Source organism: Rhinopithecus bieti, unplaced genomic scaffold (assembly GCF_001698545.2).
Source record: "Rhinopithecus bieti isolate Rb0 unplaced genomic scaffold, ASM169854v2 scaffold_1295, whole genome shotgun sequence".
NCBI classification, from domain to species: Eukaryota; Metazoa; Chordata; class Mammalia; order Primates; family Cercopithecidae; genus Rhinopithecus; species Rhinopithecus bieti.
Window position 1 is genome coordinate 160,941 of NW_016803880.1, and position 12,503 is coordinate 173,443.

Sequence of the window (12,503 nt, forward strand, 5' to 3'; positions counted from 1 at the left end):
AGAAAAGAAAAGAATATAAAAATTAGCTGGGCATGAATATGTCTATAGTCCCAGCTATTGGGAAAGCTGAGATGGGAGAATCACTTGAGCCCAGGAGTTCGAGGCTGCAGTGAGCTACAATTGCACCCCTCTGCACTCCAGCCTGGGCAACAGAGCAAGACCCTGTCTCTAAAAATAAAAATTTTTTAAATATTCTGGGAGACATATTTCTAGGAAGCACACACTGAAACAATAATTTTAGGTGATGATGGTTTAACCAAACACAAAAGCAGCCCCAAATCCTTCTCTGATCTAAATTAGAGCACAATGTTATTCTTCTGATTCCAGTGTAGGCTCACATTCTATGCTGATCAAGAGGGTAAGGAGACCTCAACTCCAGAGTCCCAAGCCCTGAAGTTCTGTTGTTTTCAGTGATTGCAAAACATCATTCCATGCTGTCAACATCTATTTACCCAGTTATGAAACTTTATTCCATGCATGAAACTTGGTGCATATTTATGTCCATGTAAATACCTTTAGAAATGACTATGCAACATATTCTAAAATAAACTTGTTAAAGGCAAAGGGTTTTCATGATCACTAGCAAGTAGGGTTGAGGATATCATTGAACAAGGTTGTTAGAAACATCGTGTTGATTTTAGAAGTCTGTGTCCTATCACAGGGATACCTATATATTTTGCTATCCTGAGACAGAACATGGGACCAAGAAAGCAATTTCAGGGATCATTTAAGTCTTTAAAATATAAAACCAATGAATTTTTGCAAGTGAACAGTCCTTCAACTTTTCTACATAAAATCTAAAGGCCATTTGGATAGTTGCCTGGTGGTCTGTGGGATCACACACATATTTGTGGGAAGTGAAGATGATGCCTGTCACTGCAGCTGAGTCAGGCAGATGACTGGAGACAAGAGACAGGGCACAGAGTCGCACAAGGAGACTGGGCTTGGGAATAGGAGGTTATTCTCTAGTTTTGTTATTGCCATATTTTGTCTTTGGACCTCAGATTCCCTACCAGAAAAAAAGAGGAGGTTGAATTTAATGAACACTTATACCTCTAAAATATGATGATTCTATCATTCTAGATATAAACTGTGTTTTTTTTATTGTTGTTGTTGTTTTGTTTTTAGACAGAGTTTTGCTCTTGTAGTCTAGGCTGGAATGCAATGATGCAATCTTGGGTCACCACAATCTCCGCCTCCTGGGTTCAAGCGATTCTCCTGCCTCAGCCTCCCGAGTAGCTGAGATTACAGGCGTGTACCACCATGCCCAGCTAATTTTGTATTTTTAGTAGAGACGGGGTTTCTCTATGTTGGTCAGGCTGGTCTCGAACTCCTGACCTCAGGTGATCCACCCACCTCAGTCTCCCAAAGTGTTGGGATTACAGGCATGAGTCACCACACCTGGCCCTAACCTCTGTTAAATTTTTTTATGGTGTTTAACTATGCCTTCCTTCCGCATGTTCCTTTCCCAAAGCGTTTATCAGAATCCATCCGAGCCCAGGAATGTCTTGTAAAGATACAGGCGTATTTTCATTACATGTCACAAGTAAGCCATTAAATCAGTAGAGATGCATTTAGTTTTGTTACACCTTAATTACTGAATTGCCAAGAGCTACCAATGGAAGCTTTATACCTAACTTACATATTTCCTCAAGACACTGTGTTTGGGCTAATGCTAATTTATGTTTCAAAAGAAGAAAAAACAGAAGAAGTGCCATAGGAGACCGGAATTTCCTCCATGAGTTAATTTTCGGAAGAGACGCTGCAAAGTGCCATCATTTTAACTCAAAGACTCCACCCTTCTTGTAAAACACATGTACCTAAGTGTACTAGTAAAATCTGCCTGGGCCCCGGGCCAGATCATTAAAGCTTTCAGTAGACACCAGGCCAGTGTCTGATGGAACTGATTTCACAACTAAAGACACTAAATATCATAATCAGGTAATAATAAGGTTCACCTTAACCTTGACCATTTAAACTCTACAATTATTAACCTTTTAAAAGAGTAACATAATACAAAGTCTGACATATTTTTGCAAGCAACATATTAACTCCAGTTTGGTTGGGCTGGAATCTGACTACTTTCAACAGCTGGTGAGAAAGCTTATCAAGTCATATACCCCTTCCTGATATGAAGATCCAGACACAACATGTGTTTATTTCTACAGCCATAAAATAAAAGGAAAATGCAAACAAAGAAAGGAGAGGAAGGCTGATAGGTGAGATTATCATATTTAGAAACTCAAGGAGTGCTGAAGATCAAAAGTAGATTATAGCCGGGCCCCAGAATATAACCTGATCACAGGGAGAGATGGTGGGCAGAGGAAGATTCCATGAATGGATTATCATTAGAAACTACAGTCTTTTACAGGCTAAGAAAAAGCAATGAGGAGAATGTTTACTTAGTTTTTCAAACTGCTGAGTGAGTTTTATTATAGTTGCTAACTCAGTCTGAAGAATGGAATTTCAACATAAGGCAAGAACAAGTAGTTCTGTTTCCTTTGCCCCGTACCCCAAACACCCTTTTCTTTGTCTCCTTCTCTCTCATTATTCCTGCCTGGAGGCAACTTTAGTTGTAAAATAATGTATCTGAGAAACAATTTTAAAGAATGCATACATAATTTAAGCTTATTTCTCAGAAACCAGTTCATATTGCTGGCTTTTGACCCTTGCCCTAATTGCAAAGATACTATGCGATAAGTATGATGGTCAAGGATTTTTGTTTGGGAACTTTCTTCTTTAACATTTTACTTCTAGAAGTGCTGCTGAGCACCAGTCTGTTCACATGACTACTGATTTGATGAGTGGATGATGCTGATGTGTTCTAGAACTGATTTGGATATTGAATGTTATGTATTAGCTGTGGACCCAGAATGGTTGGAGAAAGACCATTTGGAATTTTAACTTTTCCTAAGTGTATATGGTATGCCTAGCATTGGGCAACTGCTCAGAGTCCATGCAGGAAAACAGCAACCAGGGCAATTTAATATAGAGAATTGGTTAGACAAATATTAGAGGACTAGAAATGCCAAGATGATGGGGATAGTAATTGCAGGAAGCAGCCTCACCTGTGGGATCCAGGACAAAGGCAAGAAGTCAGGGTTGCTTAGAATCCAGTAAGCTCTAGGTGAGTGAGACTCTGACCTCTGAAGAGAGACGCAATTCAGATAATGGAACAGGGGGATGCTGTGGAACTGTGAGCCAGACCTCTATGGAGGGGGCACTGCTGTTGGGGTGTGCTGATTTCTCTGGTGGGAATTCAATGGGACTAGTTCTTCAAATCAGAAGGTGGGAGGGGGAGACTGGAACCAACTGCCATTGCCAGGGTGACCTTAACAGATACAGAAAGGCAAAGAAGGAACAGTTCCTTTTTCCTCCTGCCTGACGGTTACTCTCTAGTGCCCCCTGTTGACAGAACATAACAAGTAAGGTTTAAAACAGACCATAGCTTCGTAACCATCACAGACCGACTTTGCTCTTCTGAGCTAGCTCTAAGAGTTTATGCTATATATTTGCCATTTTAGACTACATCTATAAAAATCATAAGTGCATTTAATATGTAGTTGACCAGAAGACTGTTTTTTTTTTCTTAAAGAAGAAAATATTTTAGGTTTTTGCTATAATTATGCCTCAAAGGTCCACGGAATGAGTCACTATCCTATATCTACGCGAGCAAAGAAACTCTTGGGTGAGTTTTAGAATAGGCACACATTATAATGAATCTCTTTCTAGTGAATTATCATATCATTTCAGTATAAAAGATGCCTATTTCAAAAGCAAGACTGGCCCATTATTAAAAGCAAACTAGGTCGGGCACAGTGGTTCACGCCTGTAATCCCAGCACTTTGGGAGGCTGAGGAGGGTGGATCACTTGAGGTCAGGAGTTTGACACCAGCCTGGCCAATATGATGAAACCCTGACTCTACTAAAAATACAAAAAATTAGCCGGATGTGGTGGCGGGCGCTTGTAATCTCAGCTACTCGGGAGGCTGATGCAGGAGAATCACTTGAACCCGGGAGGCAAAGGTTGCAGTGAACCAAGATCATGCCACTGCACTCTAGCTCGGGCAACAAGAACAAAACTCCACCTGAAAAAACAAAACAAAACAAAAAGCAAACTAATAACACAAATAAAATATAGATGGCAAATCAGAATTATATGACCTAAAATTAGATAGTACAGCCTTCATATCTTCTAAACCACTCTTGCATGTTTCCATAGGGCCTTAGACTTTTGCTACTTAACAATTGATCTGAATTTTTGTGTTAGGTTTGATTGCAATCCCAAAAGTAACACTCCTTTCCCTCAGCAATTTTGAACCAACTGAAAAATAGAACAAAATAGTCAGCAAATAAGAGTAAACTGCTGTTTTTACTACTGAAATTACTTCTCACAGAGATAGGTGCCTCTATCTAAAGGTAAGAGTTGTTCTGATATTAATTCCAGAATTAAATAGATTGATCTGTTGCTATGGCCTGGATATTTATGTTCTCTCCAAAATTCATATGTTGAAATCCTAACCCCTAACTTGATGGTATTAGGAGATGGACCATTTAGGAGATGATAATTAGGTCATGAGGGAGAAGCCATCTGTGAATGGGATTAATGCTCTTATAAAACAATCAGAGAGAACTGCCTTGCCTCTTCCACCATGTGAAGATACGGAGAAGTTGGCAGTCTTCAACCAGGAAGCTGGCCCTCATCAGATACTGGGTCTGCCAGTGCCTTGATTGTTTTCCAGACTCCAGAACTATAAGAAATACACTTCTGTTATTGATAACCCACTCAATTTATAGTACTTCTGTTATAGCAGCCCAAATGGGCTAAGACATTCACCTAGAGACAGACAGTGCTAGACCACTGGAGGCCTAATCATGCTTAGGAGAGAAGTAGAGCAGAATAGAAGCTACCTGATAGGAAGGAAAGGAGGTGCTGATTAAGCAATGCCCAATTCCACATCCAAGCCCACTGATCAGACAAGAAAACCTCCCTCTACCTACCTAATGGACAGAGGGAGGTCAGAAACTTTTTCCTAGTGGTGCTCCCACCACATGGATGTGAACACCAAGAGCTGAGACTTGGAGGTGGGGGAGTCATTCTCCACATTCTCTAACTCCACTGGTAATAAATGCCAGGGAAATAGTCAAGATATCTGTCTTGCCATCAAATCGTCAATGGCTAGATTATTGTCTGTCAATTAATAATCCCTTAATAGTCATTTGTTGAACAGGTTGAGTAGATCGATTCTTACTTTTATGGAAATGCATGTTTAGAAAACTTAAATTCAAATTCTGGTTTCGATACTAACTAGCAGTGTTACTTTGGGCAAGTAATTTAACATCTCTAGACCTCGATCACTTGTCTGTCATATGGCGTGATAGGCCTTTATCTAAAATTAATACTGGGATGCATTCCAATTTCACAGTGCTGTTACTCATCTTCACATTATGGTTTGGATAATCCATGGCTGGTTTTGTAATCACAAAGTCTGTATCATAAACAAATGCTAAAATAAATATGTTTGGTGGGTAGCCAGAAACGTACGGGCTGATTCCATATATAGGGTTTTCCTTCATTTTCTATTCTCTTGGTATTTTATTTTTCATGAGAATAGTACCACAGGTTAGAAAAGAGGACTTATTATCCTGCATCCTGCCTTCTAGGTGCCTTCTTTGACCTCTAGCATGAGCATTCAAAGTCCATTGTAGTATTTTGGTACATCTATCAAATAATCAACATGAAATACTGTAAGTGAGTGTAATTGCTAAAGAAGTGGTTATAGGAGGCAGCGATGAGCTATTTCTGATGAGCAGAAATAGCATTTTAAAAGATACAGAGAAAACATCTGAGCTTTCCCCAAACCTTGTATTTCTATGTGGAAACTTAAGGAAGTCATATTAACCCTCAGATACTCAGGTTTTACCATCATATAGTAGGAGGCTAGAGTACCTCTCTGTATTCTTTCACTCCCAACTTTCAACAATTCAGACTAATGCACTGAAGAATTCAGTGTATTTTTATGGGTAAAATTTGCCCCCAGGTGTGGCAGACTGCCACGGTTACTACTTGAGACTGTCACTACAGCAGTTACTACTGTTACTACTTGAGACCATCATTACGAGACTGAATGAAGGGGGACTAAGGTATAAGTGAAAACTTAAGACAAAAGAAACTGTTTTAAAGGCAGGGGCCAGGGGAAGAAGAAAAGGGCTCCCTGCTCCTAGTGAGCAAAGGCAGCCGTCCTAAGCTTCTACAGCCCTTCCTATTTATTGGGTAGAAAGAGCAGGGAAGGGCCGGGCGTGGTGGCTCGCTCCTGTAATCCCAGCACTTTGGGAGGCCGAGGCAGGTAGATCACAAGGTCAGGAGATCGAGACCATCCTGCCTGTGAAACCCCATCTCTACTAAAAATACAAAAAATCAGCCGGGGGTGGTGGTGGGCACCTGTAGTCCCAGCTACTCGGGAGGCTGAGGCAGGAGAATGGCTTGAACCCGGGAGGCGGAGCTTGCAGTGAGCTGAGATCCGGCCCCTGCACTCCAGCCTGGGCGACAGAGCGAGACTCCGTCTCAAACAAACAAAAAAAGAATGAGCAGAGAGGAGGCGGTAACAATTGGTCAGCTGCTTAATTGATCACAGGTTCACATTATTGCTAACAGACTTCAGATGTGCCTAATCACAAGAAACACTTGTGCCTGGGTCGTGACTGCCCTCAGCATTCCTTCTGGGCGGCAGACACAGTTTGTCAGTTTGCCAACATCCTGCTTTCATGAGAAACAGTTTGCTGTTTACTCATATAGCTTCCAGTGGTATACCGAGTTGATCATGACCCTCATTCCTTCAGCCTTCGATACCCAGGAATACACATTTTAAAACCTGAGATTTTGGTTTTCCTGATCTAGTAGGTAGATAAAAATAAGACTGAAAGCATCACTATTGTTAAATATTTCTGGGAGTTAAATTTATTTTATTTTTTTAATTTTAATTTTAATATTTGTAGCTACATAGTAGGTGTATGTATTTATGGGATACATGAAATGTTTTGATACGGTCATGCAATTCTTAATAACCACATCATGGAGAATAGGATATCCATCCCCTTACACACAATCTTGTTATACTCTTTTAGTTATTTTTAAATATATGATTAAATTATTATTGACTATTGTCACCTGTTTTGCTATCAAATAGTAGGTCTTATTCATACTTCCTAACTATAACTATTACTAACCATAATGGGAGTTAAATTTATAGAGTCCATTTAGAGGTTAATTTGACATCCGTTGCTAAAATTTAGAATATATAAACCTTGTGGGTCAGCTCTCCCACATCTAGGAGCAGTATAGAGTAGTAAAGCATAAAGTCTCAGGCAGAAGCTCCTGAGTTTGAACTGTAGGCCTACAAGCATGTGGCCTGGGATGCTACTTTTAGAGTCTCCACGTCAGTTTCCTCGTCTGTAAAACAGGGATTGCAATAAAACTCCATCAAGTGATGGTAAGGGCTAAATAAGATAATACATATGTTTTAAAGAGCTTAGAAATGTACCAGGAATAATGTAGCTACTTAGTGAATGATAGCTAATACCACAACTACTGTTATTACGAGTTGAGTATCCCTCATCCAAAGTGCTTGGGACCAAAGGCACTCTGGATTTCAGATTTGTTCAGATCGTGGAATATTTGCATTATAATAGTTCAGCATCCCAAATTTGAAAATCCCAAATCCGAAATGTTCCAAGGAGCATTTCCTTCTAATGTTATGTCAGTGCTGAGAAAGTTTTGGGATAGGTGTAGCAAACCACCATGGTACACGTTTACCTATGTAACAGACCTGCACATTCTGCACATGTATCCCAGGACCTAAAATAAAATAAAAATTTTTTTAAAAGTTTTGGATTTTGAAACATTTTGAATTTTGGATTTTCAGATTAGGGATACTCAATCTGTATTATTATTATTATAGATAATGGTGTGAACCTATTCACAGAATACGTGTGTAAGGATTTTCATTTAACAAAACTTTTACTGGAAATACAAAAAATAATCAGCTAAATTAGTACCAGTAATGGAATGTAAGGTAGGAAGGTGACAGAAGATGAATAGTTAATACGCAATACTAACGGTCTCAAACCCAACCATGGGGACATAACTGGAAACAGAAAGAAACGGAGATGCCACTGAGAAATTTATGGAGAAGTTTTAGGAACACTTGGAGAATAAGAAGGTGATTCTCAGCATGTGTAGAAAAATGACAACTTGGAGCAAAAGGTTTGGTGCCAAAAATAGGGAGAGAGAAAGGTCAGGGACGTCGATTTATTTTTGCACTGCTTTTATTGCTAAATGTTCTGAAAGGATCATTTCCTGCCCCATGACAAAAAAATGCTCTATCAGCACCAGCCCAGAGTCTCCATGGAAATCACAATGGAAGGTGGCTCAATCAAATTCAACAAGAGAGGGACTTGTCATTGCAAGTCTCAGTTGATTGCGGGAAGAGGTCACATTTTGTAGAGGACTTTAGAGACAGAGTCTTTAAAAAAATTCTTGTTACATTTTCAAATTATGAATTGAAATTCTACCACCATCATTATAAAATATTAAACCTCATTTTAATATGAAATAGTAAAATGCTGCCCAGCTCAACATTGGCGATGTTCTCTCTGTGGGCACCATGCCTGAGGGTACGATCATATGCTGCTTGGAGGAGAAGCCTAGAGACCATGGCAAGCTGACCCAGGCATCAGGGAACTATGCCAGCGTTATCTCCCACAACCCTGAGACCAAGAAGACCCGTGTAAAGCTACCCTCTGGCTCCAAGAAGGTTACCTCCTCAGCCAACAGAGCTGCGGTTGGTGTGGTGGCTGGAGGTGGCCAAATTGACAAACCCATCTTGAAGGCTGGCCGGGCACACTACAAATATAAGGCAAAGAGGAACTGCTGGCCACAAGTATGGGGTGGGGTGTGAACATGAACCCTGTGGAGCATCACTTTGGAGGTGGCAGCCACCAGCACATCGGCAAGCCCTCCACCATCCTCAGAGATGCCTCTACTGGCCAAAGTGAGTCTCATTGCTGTCCACCAGACTGGATAGTCTCGGGAACCAAGATCGGGCAGCAGAAAGAGAACTAGTGCTGAGGGGCTCAATAAAGTTTGTCCTTATGCCATCAAAAAAGAGAGAGAGAGAGAGAAGAAAGAAGTTGTGAATCGTGTTAATCAGTGCTAAATCATGAAAAACTGTCTTTTGTATTTTTTTCCTGAGGAGAAACCTGCAATCTAAGATTGAATTTCTACATGTATTTACATTTCCATCCCCCTCTCTTTACTAAGCGCCTACAGTAGGCATAGCAAGCAGCATACAACGTATCTTACCATAGAGCGGATAATGTCTACATTGACATATCTGATTCAATATCTGACATCTAAAAGTGTGGCCTATATCTTGACTACCCTGAACTTTCATTGTGGATATTAGATGAGATCTCTGGGATCTATTAATTTCTTTTTGTTTTTTTGAGATGGAGTTTCACTGTCGCCCAGGCTGGAATGCAGTGGTGCCATCTCAGTTGACTGCAGTCTCCACCTCCTGGGTTCAAACATTTCTCCTGCTTCAAGCTCCAGAGTAGCTGGGATTACAGGCACCTGGCACCACACCCAGTTAATTTTTGTATTTTGGGTAGAGACGAGGTTTTACCATGTTGGCCAGGCTGGTCTTGAACTCCTGACTTCAAGTGAACCTGCCTGCCTTGGCCACCCAAAGTGCTGGAAGTACAGGCGTGAGCCACCACTCCTGCCTGGGATCAATTAATTTCTAACAATACTTTTAACCTTCTGCCAATGTTCCGAATCCATGGGAGAGTAAAGTGAGTAAACACTTGATTTTATTTAAGCAGTTAATCAAGACCGGGCATGGTGGCTCACACCTGTAATTCCAGCACTGTGGGAGGCAGAGGTGGGTGGATCACGTGAGGTCAGGAGTTTGAGACCAGCCTGGCCAACATGGTGAAACCCCATTTCTACTAAAAATACGAAATTAGCGGGGTATAGTGGCACATGCCTGTATTCCCAGCTACTCAGGAAGCTGAGGTAGGAGAATCACTTGAACCCAGGAGGCAGAGGTTGCAGTGAGCCAAGATCATGCCATTGCACTCCAGCCTGGGCAACAAGAGCAAAACTCCATCTCAAAAAAAAAAAAAGTTAATCAAAATACTTGGAAAAACATTTATCATCAAGTGTAAAAGGCCCTGGTTATCTATTTCTACTGACAAGGACAACCCCAGCTACAAGGAACCGTTTATTTTTGCTGTGTGTTGATTTACTAATAGGAAACTGGTAATAAATTATTCAAAAATTTTTTCTGGAAAATGACAGGAAAGAGATTGGTGAATCCTTCCTTGTTAAATTAGTTGCCTTTTAAAAAGAAAACAGACTCTCAATTTTTCGGTGCAGAACCTAGCAGTTAATAAGGTAGAATCATCTTCTTGAAAGTCAATAAATAATTCTATAAAACAACCATAACTTATTCATGGTGGTGTCTTAAGCGTGATTTAAAAAGACTAATTTGATTTGGAAGAAGTAGGTGGGCATTAGAGGGAAAAGAAGGGAAAATGAGATTTTCTGTATGGGACAAATAATACTCAGATGGAACCTAAGACTGGAAAACTTCAGAAATTATTCATTGTTTTCTTGTTCATTTGTGTGTTTTCTTCTGTATTTCCAGAACTCAGAAACAAAAAAATTTGCTTTAGACAACTTCATTTTGATAACTCAAAGCCTTACTTTTATCTCTCCCTGCTCTTTTTTTCCATAGCCTTTCTTTCTCAATGAACAAATATTTATTGCACACATATATTATATCAGAAGTTTGCAAGAAGTTTGCAAAGTAAACAAGACAAAGGCGCATAATAACTGATAATGTATTTTCATATCATCCCCATTAAGGACCAAAATTGGTTACAGAAGATAATAAGGAAACACTATTATGATTCTCATGTTGGTTCAGTCATTATTTTATAGACATAAAATAATACATGTAAGGGTTGAATTTCTGTAATATGAAGGCCTCCAAAATGCAAATCTTCCCTCAAATATATTATTGGAGAGACACAGAGTCTTTTTTAAAAAACAACACAGAAAACTTTTCTTTGGGTTTTTTAATTCATTCAGCATATATCAGTTGATGATCTATTTCTCACACAAGTCTTCAGGGACTACAAGTGTTATTTTGCTGCTGTTTGCTTTCTTTTTTTAGAAAAGCTTTGTAAGTTCAGTAGTATGTGCACAGGTTCGTTATACAGGTAAACTCATGTCATGGGAGTTTGTTGTACAGATTATTTCATCTCCCAGTTACTAAGCCTAGTACCCAACAGTTATTTTTTCTGTTTCTCTCCCTCCTCCCACCCTCCACCCTCAACTAGACCCCAGTGTTTGTTGTTCCCTTTGTGTCCATGAGTTGTCATCATTTAGCTCCCACTTATAAGCAAGAACATGTGGTATTTGATTTTAGTTTCCTGTGTTAGTTTGCTAAGGGTAAAGGCCTCCAGCTCCATCCATGATCCCCCAAAAGATATGATATCATTTTTTATGGCTGCATAGTATTCCGTGGTGTATATGTACCACATTTTCTTTATTCAATCTGTCCTTAATGGCCATTTAGGTTGATTCCATGTCTTTGCTATTGTGAATAGTGCTGCAATGAGAATTTGCATGCATGTGTCTTTATGGTAGAATGATTTATATTCCTCTGGGTATATATCCAGTAATGGGATTGCTGGGTCAAATAGCAGTTCTGTTTTAGGCTCTTGCAGAATCATCACACTGTTTTCTTTGCTTTCTAAGAGCAATCTAAGCTGATGGTTTATCATTTATTTTATTCTTCTATGGAAACCGTAGAAAACCGTCTATTTCTGAAGTATGAACCTTTCACGAGTACTTTGTTCCGCTTCATTCTCCTTAATAATTGTGTAGAATGTCCTGTCTTTTCCTCTAATTATCTCTGTTAGAGAATACTTTGGTTGTAGGTACTCAGACAAATAACCCAGATGGCATGTGTCTGTGATACAATCTCTGTAATACTATGCTCAGGGTCTGTATCTTAGACCTCTTCCTTAAGTAAACCAATTATATGTGTATTTAGTTTAGTGACTCATGTGTAACTCACATATCTCCCATCTCAGCTTAGGAAGCACAGTCCTCTCTCCCTGTGGGGCCTACTTATATCATCTCATTTCTTTCCTTTACTTTCCTTATATCCAATTTAGAATCCAATAGCCTGCAAAATACATTCCAATTCAGTGTTTTTTGATCTATAAGGCTCATTCCAGTGCACAGTTCTCTAATCCCATTATTTTACTGCAAGAATTGTAAAGTAACGTAGGGTTGGATTTACTGCAACCAATTCAAAAGTATAGACAATGTTCACATTTTATATGAGTACATTCTGAAGGAATGCTATACCTAACAAAATGCTCTAGCTAATTAGACACTTAAATTGTGGCGGGGTGGCGGGGGGTGG

General features: G+C 39.7%; 1 pseudogene; it reads left to right on the top strand.

The window, feature by feature from the left end:
* Positions 1 to 8,060: 8,060 nt before the first annotated feature.
* On the top strand, positions 8,061 to 9,121 carry LOC108517822 (60S ribosomal protein L8-like; annotated as a pseudogene).
* Positions 9,122 to 12,503: the final 3,382 nt, after the last annotated feature.